The following is an 18431-nucleotide window of genomic DNA, read 5'->3' on the forward strand; positions in this document are numbered from 1 at the left end:
GAGAGAGAGATAGATAGATAGGGGGAGGTTGTTAGGAAAACACTGATGGAGTCAAATCTGAAGAGGGATGGTTTCCTGAATCCTTTTTACTGCTGCATTACTCAGTTTACAGTCATTCATGCTGACAGACTCTCAAAAACAGCTTATTCGGAATAGCTTAACACAGTGGTTCTCAACCTTTTTCATATCAAGGACCCCAATTTAGTCCACATTAGACCCAGTTAGTCCAGCCATTAGGCCACGGACCCCCATTTGATGAGATTTTGTCTCTCAGACCCAAATCTGAGAATATTTTTATTGTTGGATATTATTTTGTCCAGAATTCCATGACTATCTGTATTGTAGGTAGAGAGATAACAGAGAAACTATGATCAGAATAATCATTCTTCTTCTCTAATTCTGTAAACTTCTTGTAAATGAAGTAATGCTGAAGTTTTAATAATTGATACATTTTATGGGGACCCCCTGGAACCCCCTCAAGGACCCCTGGTGGTCCCCGGACCCCACGTTGAGAACCACTGGCTTAACAGATAAAAACAGCTCAATCAGAATAGGTTAACAGATAAACACAAGAGGCATTTGAGCAGCCTAATGCTACGTACAGTAGTCAATTGATTATGCTTATTACTGCATTAGTTAGCAAGTATTTCTATGTCAACACACTTGTCTTCACATAAAACATGGGTACTACTAATATGAACTCTGTATCTCAAAACATTCAAGAAAATCAGTGTTTCCTCATTAATACGCAAATTTCTGCAGCAAGATGCTCCAAAATCTAATCAGATCATCTTCTCTATAGGAGGAACCTGTGGTGTCAGGATGAAGTTTCTATCATGCATTGTCCTTGAGATATTGTGTTCACAGGAATGTGTCGACACACTGACACCTTGGTGGAGAGACGTAACAACTCATTTAGAATATGTTAACAAAAAATACCTTATTCAGTATAGGTTAAGGTTAGGGTTAATAGCAGTATATATGTATGTGCTCTGCCTCACACAAATAGCAGCGTTTCAGCAGTTTCACATCAGGACACATTGCACCTCCTGCTGGAAAAAGCATTTTACCATCTATAAATAATTACCACATTCATTTTGCAACATTATTATAATTACCGTAAACAAATAAGATCATCGCTAAGATGATTGTCAGCCTCTATCGGCTTCTGCACTGCATTTTCTACTGCATTTGTATTTATTGTGAGCCACTGGGTCAGATTTGGAGGGAAATCTGCTGGATTGCTTTACGGCACAAAACAGGAAGAGGGCAATGGCAACATCCTCTTTGCGAGGAACTGATACTCATACTAATATTAGTGGTGTGAGACAGAGGCTGCCGATCGTCTTCACCATCGTCTCAGTTGTTTACAGTAGGGATGTCAGTTTTGGTTAATTTTGCTTTCGATAGGCCGACACCCATTAACCGGTAACTAACCGGTTAATTTTTAAGAAAAAACACTTAAAGATGTGAAATACAAGAAAGTGGCGCTTTCCTTTTAATCTGGCGGTCCATTAACTCAATGAGCTTTTTATATTATGTTATATTACTAGATTTCAGCATTGAGGTACTTACATTCATGATTTTGCATAGGCATACTAACCTAAAAACCTATTATTGGGAACCATGAGAAAGTTTCAGAGCAACAGAGACACAGAGCGTCCCCGTAACCATAGCAACTCACTCTCACTCCTGCCTGCGTGTGCACGGCGCGAGAGGAGAGGGAGAGACGCAGAAGAGCCGCTGACTGAGATTACTCTGAGCAGCATGCATGGGAATAAATTACAATATAATAGATTTGTGTATATTTCTCACTTTTCCCCGATGGTCTGAATAACTCTCTGCTGCACAGTGCTGCTCTGTCTCGTCTGTCCTGCTGTCAGTGTCTCTTTTCACGTCACAACATTATCAGTTATGAATTTGTTTTTCACTGCGTGAGAAAATGGACTTGTGGTGTGAGAGCGTGTGAAAAGTGTCAATTGCGTGAGTCTCACGGTCAATGCCTGAGAGTTGGCAGCCCTGCTCAGACTTAGTTGAGCAGAGTGTGTATGCAAATTAACCTATAGACCGACATGTGTAACCAGTCAAAAATATTATCGGTGGTTAACCGATTAACGGTTAACCATTGACATCCCTAGTTTACAGTAATTATACAAAGGTATCACAATTAATTTTACAATATTATATCAATGTTAAAAATGCTATCTTGACTTCAGTATCGCACTAAAGCATCATTATTGTATTGATATCATGATTGATATAGTATTGACCTAGCTTAGATTGCTGATCTGCTCTTAAAGGAATAGTTCACCCAAAAATGAAAATTCTGTCATCATCTACTCACCCTCATGCCAAATGAAACACAGGTGAAGTTTGTCCATATAACACACAGGGAGGCTGCAGCACAACTCCATAGCAGCCTTCTCCAAAACAACTGAAGTCAGTGGGGACCAGTTCTTCAGAGTTCCAAAAAGACCTACAGTATATTTACACCATCATTTAGTGCAAATCTGAACTACAGCTGATTGATTTGCAACAAATAATGGTGTATAGGTCTTTCTATTCACAGTGTGATTGTTTGGCTGTTTTTGTTTTGGAACTCTAAAGAACAGGTCCCCATTGACTTCAGTTGTTTTGGAGAAGGCTGCTACCAAGTTGTGCTGGCAACCTCCCTGTGTGTTATATGGACTAACAAATTTCACCTGTGTTTCATTTGGCATGAGGGGGAGTAGATGATGACAGAATTTTCATTTTTGGGTGAACTATTCCTTTAAGTCTTGAATTCATCCTGAACCGACTGTATTATTGTAAAAATCCTCATGCCATTGATTGTTTGTGGTGTGCGTTTTCTATCAGCTACACACTTACCAAAGAAAGTATTCTTCTCCTTGACTTTTGTCTTTATACAACATGATACTGTATTCACAATGTAATGACCCTAATGTGCTTAGAATTCCTTATGAACAGCAATGTAAAATGACGCCAAGGATACTTTATTACTCCGAACCCCTGCTTGTGTTTAGCGTAACTTGGAAACTCTTAGGACATACAGAATAAAATTGACTGGGCAGGGGGCCAAAGGAATAGGAGAATAGGTTACACCAGAATACACACACACACACACACACACACACACACACACACACAGATTCCCTCTGACATGGCCAAGTGGTATCATCGTCCTCCTGGCACAGAACAGGCAGAAAGACGGTGAGATGAGGCCAAAGCTCTGTGCCAAACAACCTGCTGTGTCCAAATGCTCTGGCCCAGTAACTCTCTCAATCACACACACACACACACACACACACACACACACACACACAGTCTCTCTGACTCTCACATATACACTCTGCCCCTCTTTCTCTCTCACTCCCTCTCTCTCCAACGCACACACACACACACATGCACACACACCCACACACACACACACACATACACACACAATAGGTTGCCAGAGCGTATGAGGCCGCTGCCAGGAACCCATAAAACATGATCCACTTGACATAGAGAGCTCACATTTGTCACTGCGCTCTGTGAGTGTGTGTGTGTGTGAATGAAAAAGAGAGAGAAAATGTGTGTCAAAGAGTAAACGTGTGTAATAGTGTCTGACAGGATAAACGCTGCGACAAAGCTAACAGACAATAGCCATTAACTACAGCTATAGCAATAGCTATTATTTATAAGTATGTAATGACAAGGCAGTCATTCACAGATTGGTTTTAAGCATTGAAGCTGAAAAAAGCCAAGAGTGTCAGTGGGTGTGGAAAAAGTTGTAAATTCTGAGTAATTACATGGTCCTGTGTAGTTCAATGGGTAGAGCAAGGCTGCCCATACTAAAAATGTCTCCGCTTATAGTACTGTAATCAGATAAAAGTGTCCACCAAATGGCGTACCGTATGTTACAAAGAGAAACGCATTGTGATTTAACGCTGCCAAGTCCCCCCCCCACCTCTTCACTCATGCACACACACACACAAAGATACACTAAGAGAGATCCGTGCACAAAAACAGTCAACAGCTTGGCACATAAATGAAAATGATTTCATGTCCCCCGGAATCATCTTGCGACGCCCCGAATCATGTAGAAATATGTGGGGGGGTGTATTGACTTTTATCGACGTGCATTGTGTCGTGTGGGTGTCTCTGCACGGAAAGCATTTCCAAGAGAGGAGTAGTGCATTCACGTGCTAACAGATATATATCGGAAAAAACTCATTTCTTACTCCCTAATTTGTTTAGAGCAAGAATCAGCCAAATCCACATCATGACAAATTGAAACTTAAGAGTGAAACAGCAGTGAGTGAGTGCTTCGTCTCTTAACCACCTCCACACAACCATACACTATGAAGACATGTAGTTTACTGATGTCACCTTATAGGATTTCAGGGTAAGGAAGTCCTAATATTCAGTTGCCTCTTACCAGAGGTGGAAAGTAACTAAGTACATTTACTTGAATACTGTACTTAAGTACAATTTTGAGGTACTTGTACTTTACTTGAGTATTACCATTTTATGCTACTACTAGCTGGAAATATTGTACTTTTTACTCCACTACCTTTATTTGATAACTTAAGTTACTAGTTACTTTGCAGATTCAGATTATTAATACAAAATATAATCAACTAATATATTGTGATGTATTATTATAGATTACTGTAAGCTACCCAGCAGTATATAAAGTAGTGGAAATCAGCCCCAACTTTTCCAGCTGCAACATTAAAGTGATGCTTACACATTAATGCATCCATAATTATAATTCAGTAATATAATATATACTGTATTATTCTGAAATGGGCCATTCTGCATAATGAGTACTTTTACTTTTGTTGCTTTAAGTACATTTTGATGCTAATACTTTTGTACTTTTACTTAAGTAACATTTTGAATGCAGGACTTTTACTTGTAACAGAGTATTTTTATACTGTGGTATTTCTACTTTTACTTAAGTAAAAGATCTGAGTACTTCTTCCACCACTGCCTCTTACTGCCATTTGATGCAGCCAAAGATTTCTGCTTGTTTATATCCTGGATTGGATGTCTTTCTCCTGCTCTCTCTGTCACACTAGCTTAAAGTAATAATTGTTTTCATGTACAGATTTTCACTGGCCGTTCCTGCTCTCGGCTCATGTTTCTGCTCTATCAAAACATAATCGGCTGCGTTTCAGTTTCTTTCTCCTCTTAATAACTCAATCTCCGCAGGACAAGCACACTGTATGGATAAGCTCGATCACATCGACGGGGCAGAACCTGCTATCAGATGCGACGTAAAGTTTAGCTATCTAGGTGATCAACGCAAAGCAGGCATTGAGCTCACTACTTGCTGAGAAGGGGCATGGGGGTAGAAAAACACAGAGAGAGAGAGAGGGTGAGACCGTGGGTGTCAATTGCCAAGGTGTGACACTTGCCATATCTTAGCCCAAGGGAGTCAAAATTTGATATTTTTGTCCCCTACGCAATGAAATCATGATATCTCAAGTGATATCTGACACCACTGGTCTGATTTTGACAAAATGTGGAAAGACGATGCATCTTTGTCTAGCTTGGCCTAATTGGGGCACCATAATTAAAAGTCAAAATATAATTAAAATATAAAAAATGGTCCAAAACTGATTAAACTTGGAGGGATGACACATTTCATTGTGTTCTGGAGTTTACAAGAATTACACTAATTGACCATTTACAAGGCCCTAACTTCTCCACCATGAGTCCCATTGGCAACTTGCAACACAAATCCAACTATCCTGACAAATTACACTGAGTAGCCTGATGAGGGCGCTATAATTAAAGGTCAACATTATTTGAAAGTCCATAACTGCTACACCACCGGTCCGATTTTGATGAAACTGGATAGGGATATTATGAGAACAGAGAGACAGAGACACAGAGAGAGGGGGAGAGAGAGAGAGAGAGAGAGAGAGAGAGAGAGAGAGAGAGAGAGAGAGACGGGGGCTCGTGGCTTTTCTCGTCTGTTATCCCCTCGTTCCCTCCCATCTTTCCAGCCTCTCTCCAGTATTCGCTAATTAAGCAGAAAAGACTATAAAAATAATCTTTAAGAAAAGCTTTCCCTCTCTTAGTTGCTAGGGAGCCTCTCCCCCTTAGGAGACAGGAACGTTGAGCGTAATAAAACATCAGCAGGTAACATTAATCATCTGCCCAGCGTTGCTCCCTGACATCAGCCTGTGGTGCTTAACCACGGAACAGGCAATTTTCAAGCCCTGACAAAATGGAATCAAATAAAGAGAAACATGAGTAGGGAGGTGCGAAGGGAAAAACGGTGTAAAGTAATTGCACCACACTCGCTTGCCTTGGGTATAATTGATTTTGATGTGTTGAAAGTTGAAATCATCAAGTATTCCTTTTGGCTTTGGGGGGAAATAATCCCGGCAAAGGTAACGAGGAAACCAAACACCACTGGAGTGAATAAGAGCGTGGATGGAAGTGAAATCTTCTGGTGGTAACCTTTAGGGCCTTGACTGAAATGGGTTTCTGAAGGCTAATGTCAATACCAATAGTTTTGGATTGAAGGCGCCAATATCCAATATTTTGTGCTGATAGTCAATATCTTTAAATGTCAGCATTTTGATTCCAAAAAACATCTAAAAATTGACAAGTAGTCAGTGCGTCCCCCAGAATTGTATTCTTGTCAAGGTGGAAAAGGAAACGCATTTAGAGCATCCTGGGACAATAAAACTTTCCATGTTACAGTAATAATATGCTTGAATGTTATATACTTGAGCATAATATCACGCAAAACTCATTTCCAAAATAACTGTCTGCCAAGCAATTCCTTCAACCTTATGATTCTGGAAGAAGCAGCACATTTTGATTTGTCCAAACATTTGCTCTCTGCAGCAGTAAAAAGTGGGACTTCATCTTTCCATCGCAGCGTACAAGGGAAGAAAAAAAAACTGATAGCGGCACGGAAAAGAAAAATAGATATAGCGTTGACAGCCTCGCTGAAAAGCTAAGGCTCACTCTCAATGCTTATTAGAAATATTTAAATATGAAAAAGGGATTTATGTTGCCAACAGTGAGGGACTGCCATATCTTTCACGGTCTCCACACATAATATTCGTATTCCAGGCGTAATATTCAGGCCGGGTAGAGGTAGAGGCGGGAGAGGCTGGTACTGCTGGGAAAATGAAGATAAATAGCCAACTCAGCATCAGCGAGCGGGGAGCTCTGATTTATCAGTGGATATATTCTGCCTGCTTAGACAGCGGTTATTAGGCGGGCTGTGTGTGTGTGTGTGTGTGTGTGTGTGTGTGTTTTTGAAGGTGTAAGTGTGTGTTTTCCTCTATGGTATTATGATATATCAATTTCATAATATGCCTGCTTCTTGAGTTGTTATTAGGCTCTGTGTGTGTGTGTGTGTTAAAGAGGGAGAGAGAGAGAGAGAGAGAGGAAGAGAGCATGTGCATATGTATGTGCTTAATAAGTGGAGTGTAATATGTCTATAAGCATATGAGGAGTGTCTGCACACATACTGTATATCGTATTACCTCTGCCAAGGAGGTTATGTTTTCCGTGCTGTTTGTTTGTTTGTTTGTTTGTCTGTTAGCAGGATTACGGAAAAACTACTGGCCCGATTTTCATGAAACTTCGTGGAATAAACTTTATTTATATAGCACTTTTCTTAACAATGTTACAAAGTGCTTTACAAAAGAAAATAAAACCAGACAAGGCAGATAAAATGAGAATAAGGCCAAAGGGCTTGAGCACCGAGGAAGTAAGGACAATCAAATGAATAAGATCAAATAAATAGAAGCAGTAGAAACAGTATAAAATAAAAACAAATATCAAACATTTCCAAAGGCTTTCACAAAAAGAAAAGTTTTAAGACGAGATTTAAAAGAAGCTAGAGAGTTAGTGTGTCTGAGTTCATTGGGCAGAGAGTTCCATAATAGCAAAAGCCCGATCACCCTTTGTCACAAACTGTGACCTGGGAGTAACCAGCAGGGCTCCATCCGCGGATCTTATTGGTCGAGAGGACATATACCAAGTCAATAAATCAGAAATGTATTTCGGAGCAAGGCCATTTAAGGCCTTAAAAGTAAGTGGAAGGCTGTAGCATGGGCTAAAGAAGAACCCATTAAATTTTGGAGCGGATCCGGATCCGGATCCGACTCACAAGCAAACAATAATATCAGGAACCTTGGCGAGTGCCCTTCTAGTTAACTGCGTGTTAGGGTTGCCAGATGCCCAGTTTTTGACCGGACTGTCCGTTGTCCGGGTCGGGTCAGAAGGGTCGACCAGTCAAAATCATTCCGTGAATAATATTCCACTAATTCTAGCCCTGCTGATATTTTCTCTATCGTGGGTGGGTAGTTGTTGCTTTCACAAGCTAGCAAAGAAACAAAAACCATTATGTTGAGGGAGAGTAGGCTCCCTGCTAATGCTTTAGCATTCACTATGTTGAGTGATTGTAGGCTACAGCATTATCCCAAGAAGACATTTTAGTAATGATAAATCTTGGTATTTTTTATTATATGGCCTGTGATTGACTACATGAGTGAATACCATTAACTCAAAATAGCTGATGTAGCCAGGTTTATTTTTGGAACTATTTCAGGTGAGCGGCCATGTGATTTTTAGCTGTACACAGTCTCCGATCACCCTAGCCCCAAAGGGAGGTTAGATGAGTGCCATTACTAACGTCCCAATGGTGGCTCTACAAAACACAGCTATCAGGAGCTGGGAGCTACAGCTAATGCTACCATGCTACCAAGGTTCGTCGGCAATATACCAAAACCTATGAGAGAGAAGGGGTGCGCACAATACTTTGCGGGTTAAGAAGTGACTTCTGGATGACAGAAAAGTTTACACTTTGTCTAAAACGTTCTATTTAACCTCACAGGTTTTGGTATATTGCCGAGGAACCTTCTCTCTGAAGGGTCAGCATCGTTAGTGTGGTAGCATTAGCTGTAGCTCCTAGCTCCCAAAAGCTGCATTTTGTGAAAACGGAAGACTTTATTGGAACTTTTATGGTGGTGTGGACATGATACTAAGGTCAAGGACACTAAATGTAAGTTTGAGCCACCAAGGAGCAGGCGTTTGGAAGGCAACGCTAAATTAAACTAAAGTTCCCGATAGCTGTGTTTTGTCATTTTGTCAGCGGAGTCATTCCTATGTTCCCAGGGTCCTATGTTCCCCATATTTATATGGCACATAATGGGAACATGACAAAGGGTCCTATGTTCCCCAGATTTATATGGCACATAATGGGAACATGACAAAGGGTCCTATGTTCCCCAGATTTATATGGCACATAATGGGAACATGACAAAGGGTCCTATGTTCCCCAGATTTATATGGCACATAATGGGAACATGACAAAGGGTCCTATGTTCCCCAGATTTATATGGCACATAATGGGAACATGACAAAGGGTCCTATGTTCCCCAGATTTATATGGCACATAATGGGAACACAACAAAGGGTCCTATGTTCCCCAGATTTATATGGCACATAATGGGAACATGACAAAGGGTCCTATGTTCCCCAGATTTATATGGCACATAATGGGAACACAACAAAGGGTCCTATGTTCCCAGGGTCCTATGTTCCCCAGCTCTATATAGCACATAATGGGAACCTGAAAAAGATGTTCCCCAAACCAAATCATCAAATCATCAAAAACAGGGTAAAATCTGACCCACAGAGAACATTGGTTTTTAATAGTATGGCACGCAGCAATAAAACATTCTGGGTAGTTTTGTGGATCAAACCCAACCCAAACAAGAGTTTGAGTCAAGTTTGAGTAAAATGTTATCTTATCTTCAACACAAAACTCCCAGATTTAGTTTCCCAGATCATTTTCTATCACTCAACATAGTGTATGCTAAAGTGTTGGCATGGACCATACTATCACTCAAGATAGTGTAATGCTTAAGTGTTAACATGGAGCCTACTGGCACTCAAGATAGTGTATGCTGAAGTGTTAGCATGGAGCCTACTGGCACTCAACATAGTGTATGCTGAAGTGTTAGCTTGAAGAACTGGAGACATCCATCTACACATGAATGATTTTGGTGTCTATGTTCACATTACTTAACAGGTAAGCTGACCGACCGGACACTCTACTGAAAACTTGAGTGAGTTCATTGCAAATATACCTATGTCTGTGTGTGTGCGTGTGTGTGTGTGTGTGGTTATGTGTGTGACTATGAGCGTACACAACACTGAATCCTGCTCAGTCATTATAAGTCACTCTGCATAAGGGTGTCAGCTAAAAACCTAAAATGTAAAATAGTATGTAAATGTAGTAAATGTAGTGAATGTGTGTGCGTAAACAAAAACAGCCCCAGCCAACTGGAAACAATGTGATCAGTAGCTTGGATCGATAGCTATTGATCAGGAAGCAGCGTTTGCACACAGAGCGTAGCACGGTGAAATCTTTTGTTAATGTTTCACCAATTACAGTTTCTCGCTCTGCTGCTCCGCTGAAGCGTCAGTACAAAACCCCAAATCAATACAACCTGGGGGAAGAGGAAAAGGTTAGCCAGCAGCAGATGATGATGTTGGCGTGTTGAAAATGAATAAAGGAATGGTATAGAGTGATGAAGGAAAAGGTGGAAACACTTGAAATGATGCTCAAAAGGCATTATGGGGCATCATAAGCACATTATAAGAGTGCATGATGGTCATTAGAAACAAAGCTTGATATAATAAATAGGTACAATGTGCAAGAAATTGAGGGGGTGGAACACTTATCTAACTGCACAGTTAATGACATGATATTAAAGTGAATGTCATTTTCTTGTTTGTCTGATTGTAGTTCTGCTTCTAAAGGGATTATAATCTCTGTGTAATGCATCATAACTAAACTGTAGGTTAAAATGCAAAACCTAAAATGAGTGTCAAAATTTAAAATGTAAAACATCAAATAAGATCTAAGTCAAATAGCATTTGCAAATCATTGTTAGAATTTGTGTTAACCTGTTTGGATGGGTGGGGATTAGCATAGCAGCACAAAAATGCTAGTGTCAGGTAAACTGCCAATCAATGAAACACATGACATTTACTTTGAAATACTTTCCTGTGATTGTCTAAATTACAACATTTCCTGGCTATTGTCTTAAATGGCAAAACCCTACCTGGAAACTAGGGCTGGGCAATATATCAATATTATATCGATATCGTGATATGAGACTAGATATCGTCATACATTTTGGATATCGTAATATGGTGATATGGCATAAGTGTGTTTTCCTGGTTTTAAAGGCTGCATTACAGTAAAGTGATGTCATTTTCTGAACTTACCAGACTGTTCTAGCTGTTCTATTATTTGCCTTTACCCACTTAGTCATTATATCCACATTACTGATGATTATTTATCAAAAATCTCATTGTGTAAATATTTTGTGAAAGCACCAATAGTCATCCCTACAATATTGTCACAATATCGATATCGAGGTATTTAGTTAAAAATATCGTGATATTTGATTTTGTCCATATCGCCCAGCCCTACTTACAACTGAACATGTAGCCCACTTCGTAGAAGATACCGAGATATATATCGCGTATCGCCATTCAGCCTAAAAATACCGAGATATGATTTTTGGTCCATATCGCCCAGCCCTACTGGAAACTCAATCAATCAATCAGTATAACATTTATTTTTAACTGCTGCATATTTACTTATTCTTCCCTGCCAACCCGGTGGCGTTATGCTGTTTGTACACAAACCACGTAGGCCTGCTTTCGCGAGACGTTTCCCTGCAAAGGAAGGTCATATTTAACATTGTGCTCTACATCAATTTAGACTGCTTCACAGAGGGTGAGCTGCATAGAGTGTGCGAGATTACAGAGGGCGAGGCGGAAGAGGAAAAGAGAGAGAGAGAGCATCTAACCGCTCGTATCAAAAAGCGTATTTTCTGCCGATCTATCTTTTCGGCGAGCGCGTTTACAGTGACAATTTAAGCAGAATGTGACACTGCAGCGGTTCATATAGACGGACTCCCAGGGATCGGCCGCTATGAATCTTTGATCAGATTTTCACAGAGAGGGATGCTAACAGTATAGGTGTTCATGAATTGTGAAAGAGCTTATTACATTAAATATAATCCCTCTTTTTTGACATGAAAATCTATAGAGAACATAATGTATTGTAGCAGTCCAAGTGCAACATTTTGGTACTGAGGCACACCTAGCTCATTGAATTGAAATCTAATTAAAGTTCCTCTTTCTTTGTATTTAGTCTCCATCTTTGGTGCTGAGCGCTCATTGCTGTGGTGTTTTTGCACTGCACCTCCCAGAGATCACCTGTCAATCAAACAGTGGGATTTTTCCCAGGAAAGACCTATAATCAGAGTTAGAGAGTGGCAACAGACATTTATTTATATGAAAATGGCACAGATTCCCAGAGTAGCATAGCATGTCCTGTGGCTGCATTGCATTCTGGTCTATTGAGGCTACTGTCGGTGGAGAAATTGGTCTGTTCTAGATCAGTGGTTCTCAACGTGGGGTCCGGGGACCACCAGGGGTCCTTGAGGGAGTTCCAGGGGGTCCCCAGCAAATTGATGAATCGTTAAACTCCAGCATTATTTCATTTACAAGATGTTAACACAATTAGAGAATGTAGAAGAATGACTGTTTTGATCATAGTTTCTCTGTTATCTCTCTACCTACAATACAGATAGTTATGGAATTCTGGACAAAATCATATCGTACAAAAAAAAAATTCTCAGATTTGGGTCTGAGAGACAAAACCTCATCAAATGGGGGTCCGTGGCCCTAATGTGGACTAAATTAGGGGTCCTTGAGATGAAAAAGGTTGAGAATCACTGTTCTAGATCAGTGGTTCTCAACGTGGGGTCCGGGGACCACCAGGGGTCCTTGAGGGCATCCCAGGGGGTCCCCAGCAAATTGATGAATCGTTAAACTTCATTATTTCATTTACAAGAACAATTATAGAATGTGAAGAATGGCTATTTTGATCATAGTTTCACTGTTATCTCTCTACCTACAATAAAGATAGTCATGGAGTTCTGGACAAAATCATATCTAACAATAAATATATTCTCAGATTTGGGTCGGAGAGACAATATCTGATCGAATGGGGGTCCATCGCCCTAATGTGGACTACATTAGGGGTCCTTGATATGAAAAAGGTTGAGAACCACTGTTCTGGATCACTTAGATAGCTTTTAGATAACATTTTTTGCTATCAAACTCCGTTGTAGCTGCTGGAAATATCAGGGCGTGACATCACGTCGTCACAAAGCACAGCTGAGATCACTTCAAGCCGCCTCATCACACAGCTAAACTGATGTAAAAAAACAAAATCAAACTGTCATCAGTTGAACCACGGTCAGCATGGAGCGGTAAAAATATACCCAGAATCCTCTCAACAAATCCGAAAAGGAAATTGCAAGCTATTATGCGAAATGCAATTATGCAAATTAGGACACAGGGCTACAAATTAGGTTAGCTGTATACAGTATTACAAAGCCAGTGAAGCTGAAATTCATCACAACAGTAGTGGCTGCGAGCCTCCCTCTTCCTCTCAGTAAAGAACGCGATGTCCTTGTCCTGGTTCCACTCTTTTAATTGCATTCATAAAAGCTTTAATGTCTTTGTTCGCCGTTCATTATGCACTTAAGATCAAAACACACGTGCACACGCATGCACATGCACACACACACACACTGAGAAATAGAGGGGGAAAGAGAGAGAAAGGAATGGCTGATTTATTTATCCAAACTAAAAGGATGACTTTTTGACAAGAGATCAGCCACAAAAATCTGCTTAAGCGAACGCTACCCCAACTAGGGAAGCAAACGTTTATTTTTTCCACCATTTTAATGAGCAATTTAAATATGTATTAAGTTTAAAAACGCAAGTGCCAAACAAATGCTGCAGAGATACATCATGTCAGAGAGATTAACTTCTTTCTGCTTAGAGAGAAAGGAAATCAAATTCTGACAAGCATCCTCGCAACACAATAGCTGCTCGCCTTTTTTTAGACAAACGAGTGGGAGAAATGATTAGATTCGCAGAAGAATGGAGAGAGTGAAAGAGAGAGGGGAGTATGGGGAAGAGAGCAAAATGGAGAGAGTTAGGGGAGGGAGGGAGGGAGGATAGAAAGAAAGAGAGAGAGGAGACGGGAGAGGGAAAAGGAGGAAAATAATACAATATATACATACATATGGGCCCATATCCTTTTATTAAAATGGAATGCGGTCCAGTCAGTGTGGTCCATGTCTGATATGATGGATATGATATATATGATGCAGTTTGATTGATTAAATATTTATTGTAGAATTGATCAATGCTATACTGGTTGTTCATGGGAAGACCTGAACTGATTCTAATGAGACATTATGATCAGATTCCACACATATATTAGTTACATTACATTAGTTGTATTACTTTCATTACAATTCTGGGTTTCAATGGAGAGTTTGATGGTCTAAATCAGTGGTTCTCAACGTGGGGTCCGAGGACCACCAGGGGTCCTTGAGGGGGTTCCAGGGGGTCCACAGCAAATTGATGAATTGTTAAACTTCACCATTGTTTCATTTACAAGAAGTTAACACAATTATAGAATGTATAAGAATGACTGTTTTGATCATAGTTTCACTGTTATCTCTCTACCTACAGTACAGATAGTCATGGAATTCTGGACAAAATCATATCTAACAATAACAATATTCTCAGATTTGGGTCAAAGAGACAAAATCTCATCAAATGGGCGTCCGTGGCCTCTGGTCTAAATGCAATGCTTTTCCACCCTAACAAGAATAAAACACTGAATACTTGTAATTTTTTGGAATTTTTAGAAAATATCAGCACAAAGTATCCGCTATCGGCAGCTTCAGTTGAAAAATATCAGTATTGGTATCAGGAATCAAAAGCTTCTGTCTGTCTCCCTCTCTCTCTCTCTCTCTGTACTCTCTTCTCTACAGTCTCTATATTCCCATTACTATAAACACAAAAAAGAAAAATCTGCCCCTCTTTCAGTTTCTCTCTTCCTCTCCACGAGGAATGTGAGGATTTGCTAGTTTTCTTACACTCGCTCCCTCTGTTTTCTTTTGTATTTTATTTCAATTATTTCCCACAGAATAAATTATTCATGGCTCCTTCGGTGAGTCCTGCCAGTGAGTGGTTAGTACATGCATATTAAAACAATCTCCGTCCCGTCTTGTAAGAAAACGCAGAACAATTTCCTTGGCTGGATTTCCTCCGAGACCGGAGAAAAAAATAAACAGAAAGAGGAGAATCCTTTGGCTGAACAATTTCCTTCATCTAACGCGGAGACAGGGGATCAAAGCTGAAATATGAAGTATGAAACAGAATATCGTACAAACAGAGTGTACACTGTGCATTTAAACTAACTCGGCTAATGCTGACAGATCGGAGTGTGATCATGGCGTATATCTGGAGGAACTGCGCTGAAATTTCACTGGAACCTTTCTGATATGTTCAGATTTGACATTTCGTTTCGCTCTCTGTTTTTCTGTCTTTTGCCATGTGGCTGTTGTCAAATAAAGACCTCGTATATCCAAAAAGTCAACTTTCCAGGAATTGCGAGATGGATGAAAATGTATTTTTAAGATCCAACAAGATTAAAGGAATAGTTCACCCAAAAATGAAAATTCTGTCATCATCATCTACTAGTTGTTTTGGAGAAGGCTGCTACCAAGTTGTGCTGGCAACCTCCCTATGTGTTATATGGACTAACACATTTCACCTGTGTTTCATTTGGCATGAGGGGGAGCAGATGATGACAGAATTTTCATTTTTGGGTGAACTATACCTTTAAACTTTAATGATCCTCATGAGGAAATTGAGTCGCTACAGCCACAAAATGTAATAGGATACAGCAAGAGGGAAAATATAATATAAATAAGGGGTTTAAATATAACACAGCTTACAATTACAGCACTAGAAAGTATTAAGTACATGCAAAGTGTATGCAGGGTTAACAAAATAGGTCTGCATGTAGGTTCAACTATATATGTATTAAAGGTTTTCATGTACAAAGGATGTACTATCCATAGTATTCTTCACTTATGATTCATATATAAAATTTTAACCACTGTCATAACTAATGATGTAATCAGTTACAAATATTTATAGTAAGTAAGTATAGTAAGATCATTGTTATTTAATTCATCATTAACTCATATTTTGTTGACTCATCATTCTTAAGCATCACCAATACCTACAATGTATAAGAGATGAGGAAAATATGGGAACATGAAGAAACAAATATTTTTACTTTTACATCATAATACTTGAATGATGTACAAAATGTTCATTGTATTCAAATTACTAGGTATACAGAAGGGCATACATATCCCACTACTATAATTGGAGAGCGGTTTGTGTGTTTGTGTGTCCCACCATAGAGGAGAGGAGAGGAGAGGAGAGGAGGAGAGGAGACAAGGAGAGGAGAGGAGAGGAGAGGAGAGGGGAGAGGAGAGGAGGAGAGGAAACAAGGAGAGGAGAGGAGGAGAGGAGACAAGGAGAGGAGACAAGGACAGGAGAGGAGAGGAGAGGAGGTGAGGACAGGAGGAGAGGCGAGAGGAGAGGAAACAAGGAGAGGAGAGGAGGAGAGGAGAGGACAGGAGGAGAGGAGAGGAAACAAGGAGAGGAGAGGAGAGGAAACAAGGAGAGGAGAGGAGAGGAGACAAGGAGAGGAGAGGAGAGGAGGAGAGGAGAGAGGAGACAAGGAGAGGAGAGGAGGAGAATCTCTGTTATTCATCCAACAGCTGCAGCGTCAGTGTTGAGTCAGAGAACCGGTGTTACATACGTAAAGCAAAAGCCCGCCCTCAGTGAAAATTCATATACATTATTCCCTCCTGGTGTCTTGTTCTCATTCCTCATTCCTTCTGTCTGTCTCACAATGACTGTGATATTATACCGCTTTCATTTCTTTCATTTCTTGGGCTGTGTTTGAAATGCCATGTGATCTCCCATCCAGTGATTATCCATGCGAGCTCATACAGCAGGGGCTCTTAAACAGTGTCTGCTAAATAAGGAATTAAGCCTCTCACCCTGGGACTAGAGCTTATGAAAACATCTTGCTTCTCTTGTCATGTGGAGACCCACCAGTGGTAAGGCTGCGACCGATTCTGGATCAGGAGCCACAGTTGTATGATAAAATGCAGAGGTGTGGACTCGAGTCACATGACTTGGACTCGAGTCAGACTCGAGTCACAAAGTTGATGACTTTAGACTTAACTTGACAAAATCAAATAAGAGTCGCAACTCGACTTGGACTTTAACACCAATGACTCGTGACTTCACTTGGACTTGAGCCATTTGACTTGAAAAGACTTGATACCTTCCCCCAAACCCAAAGATTAAAAAGTATGTTATTTAAAAAAGTATGTTATTTAAAGTGTGCCACGAATCAATTAATTTCCCTTCATTTTCTGAATCAACTAGCATTAACGCTATTCATTCCCAGCAAGTCGACACTCCATTTCCCAGATCCACTTTGTTTGAACCAATCTGACAGCATCCAATCAAGTTGCAGGAGAGAACCATGAAAAACAAACGTTACGTTACTGAGCGCCAGTTGGAAAAAATGAAACCAAAGATAATTTTGTTCGCGTACAAAAACTATGCGGTGGTCAACCAAAAACGAATTGCAGTATGCAAAACGTGCAGGTCGAAAATTACAGAAGGAGATGCAAAAACTTCCAACTCAAAGTTTAGGACTTGGGACTTGACTTGGGACTTGTCAGTCTTGACTTGGGTCTTGACTTGGGACTTTGGGACTTGAGTGCAAAGACTTGAGACTTACTTGTGACTTGCAAAACAATGACTTGGGCCGACCTCTGATAAAATGCATGCAGTTGTAACATGACTTAATAATTTGTAACACAAATGCATAAATGTTGAAGAGTAAAATGTGAATGCGCAGTGCAAGCTAAAAGTTTGCAAAACAACTTTGCAAACTATTTGCAAGAAAAAGAAAAAAGAAAGTTGTGAGCTATAATCGCTATTTACTTTTGTGATTTATTGAAAACATTTGCAGCCATTTTGGCAGTATCCTCCCTGTATACACCAAGCAGTTACCCAGTTCCAAGCTGTCCACTGTTTGCTACAATATGGGTCTTTCTCTGAAGGGTCCCTAAATGACCATATGACAATATGGTTCAGCCAGGGCTTCTAGACGAGAAACTAAATTAATTATGCAAAGATTTATTCCTGAGTTGGATAATGGAACAGGAAACATATTGCTTTCTCTCTGAATAGTTTATTTAGGCCTACAGGGTCTCATGCCATGTCTACTATCCCACAGAAGCAGCAATTGTAGAAGTTCTCCCAATCTGCAATAACATACTGCAACAGACCTGACTTTTTGTGCCAATATTCAATATCTTTAAATTTGACCACGTACATGCCAAAAACAAGACATTTAGAAGGTATCAGTGTTTCCCCCAGGGTTCTAGGGTCTCCAGAAAAATGAGAAA

General features: G+C 40.1%; 1 protein-coding gene across 1 annotated transcript in view; it reads right to left on the reverse strand.

Annotated features, from left to right (window-relative positions):
• arid5b (AT-rich interaction domain 5B) overlaps positions 1-18431 on the reverse strand; it is a 130869-nt gene that overhangs the window by 68592 nt on the left and 43846 nt on the right. The window lies entirely within an intron of this gene.

The sequence above is a fragment of the Centroberyx affinis genome, unplaced genomic scaffold (genome assembly GCF_046629955.1).
Source record: "Centroberyx affinis isolate AG114_WGS23_722 - 3 ecotype Tasmania unplaced genomic scaffold, CSIRO-AGI_Caff_v1 ptg003462l_1, whole genome shotgun sequence".
Classification (NCBI taxonomy): domain Eukaryota; kingdom Metazoa; phylum Chordata; class Actinopteri; order Beryciformes; family Berycidae; genus Centroberyx; species Centroberyx affinis.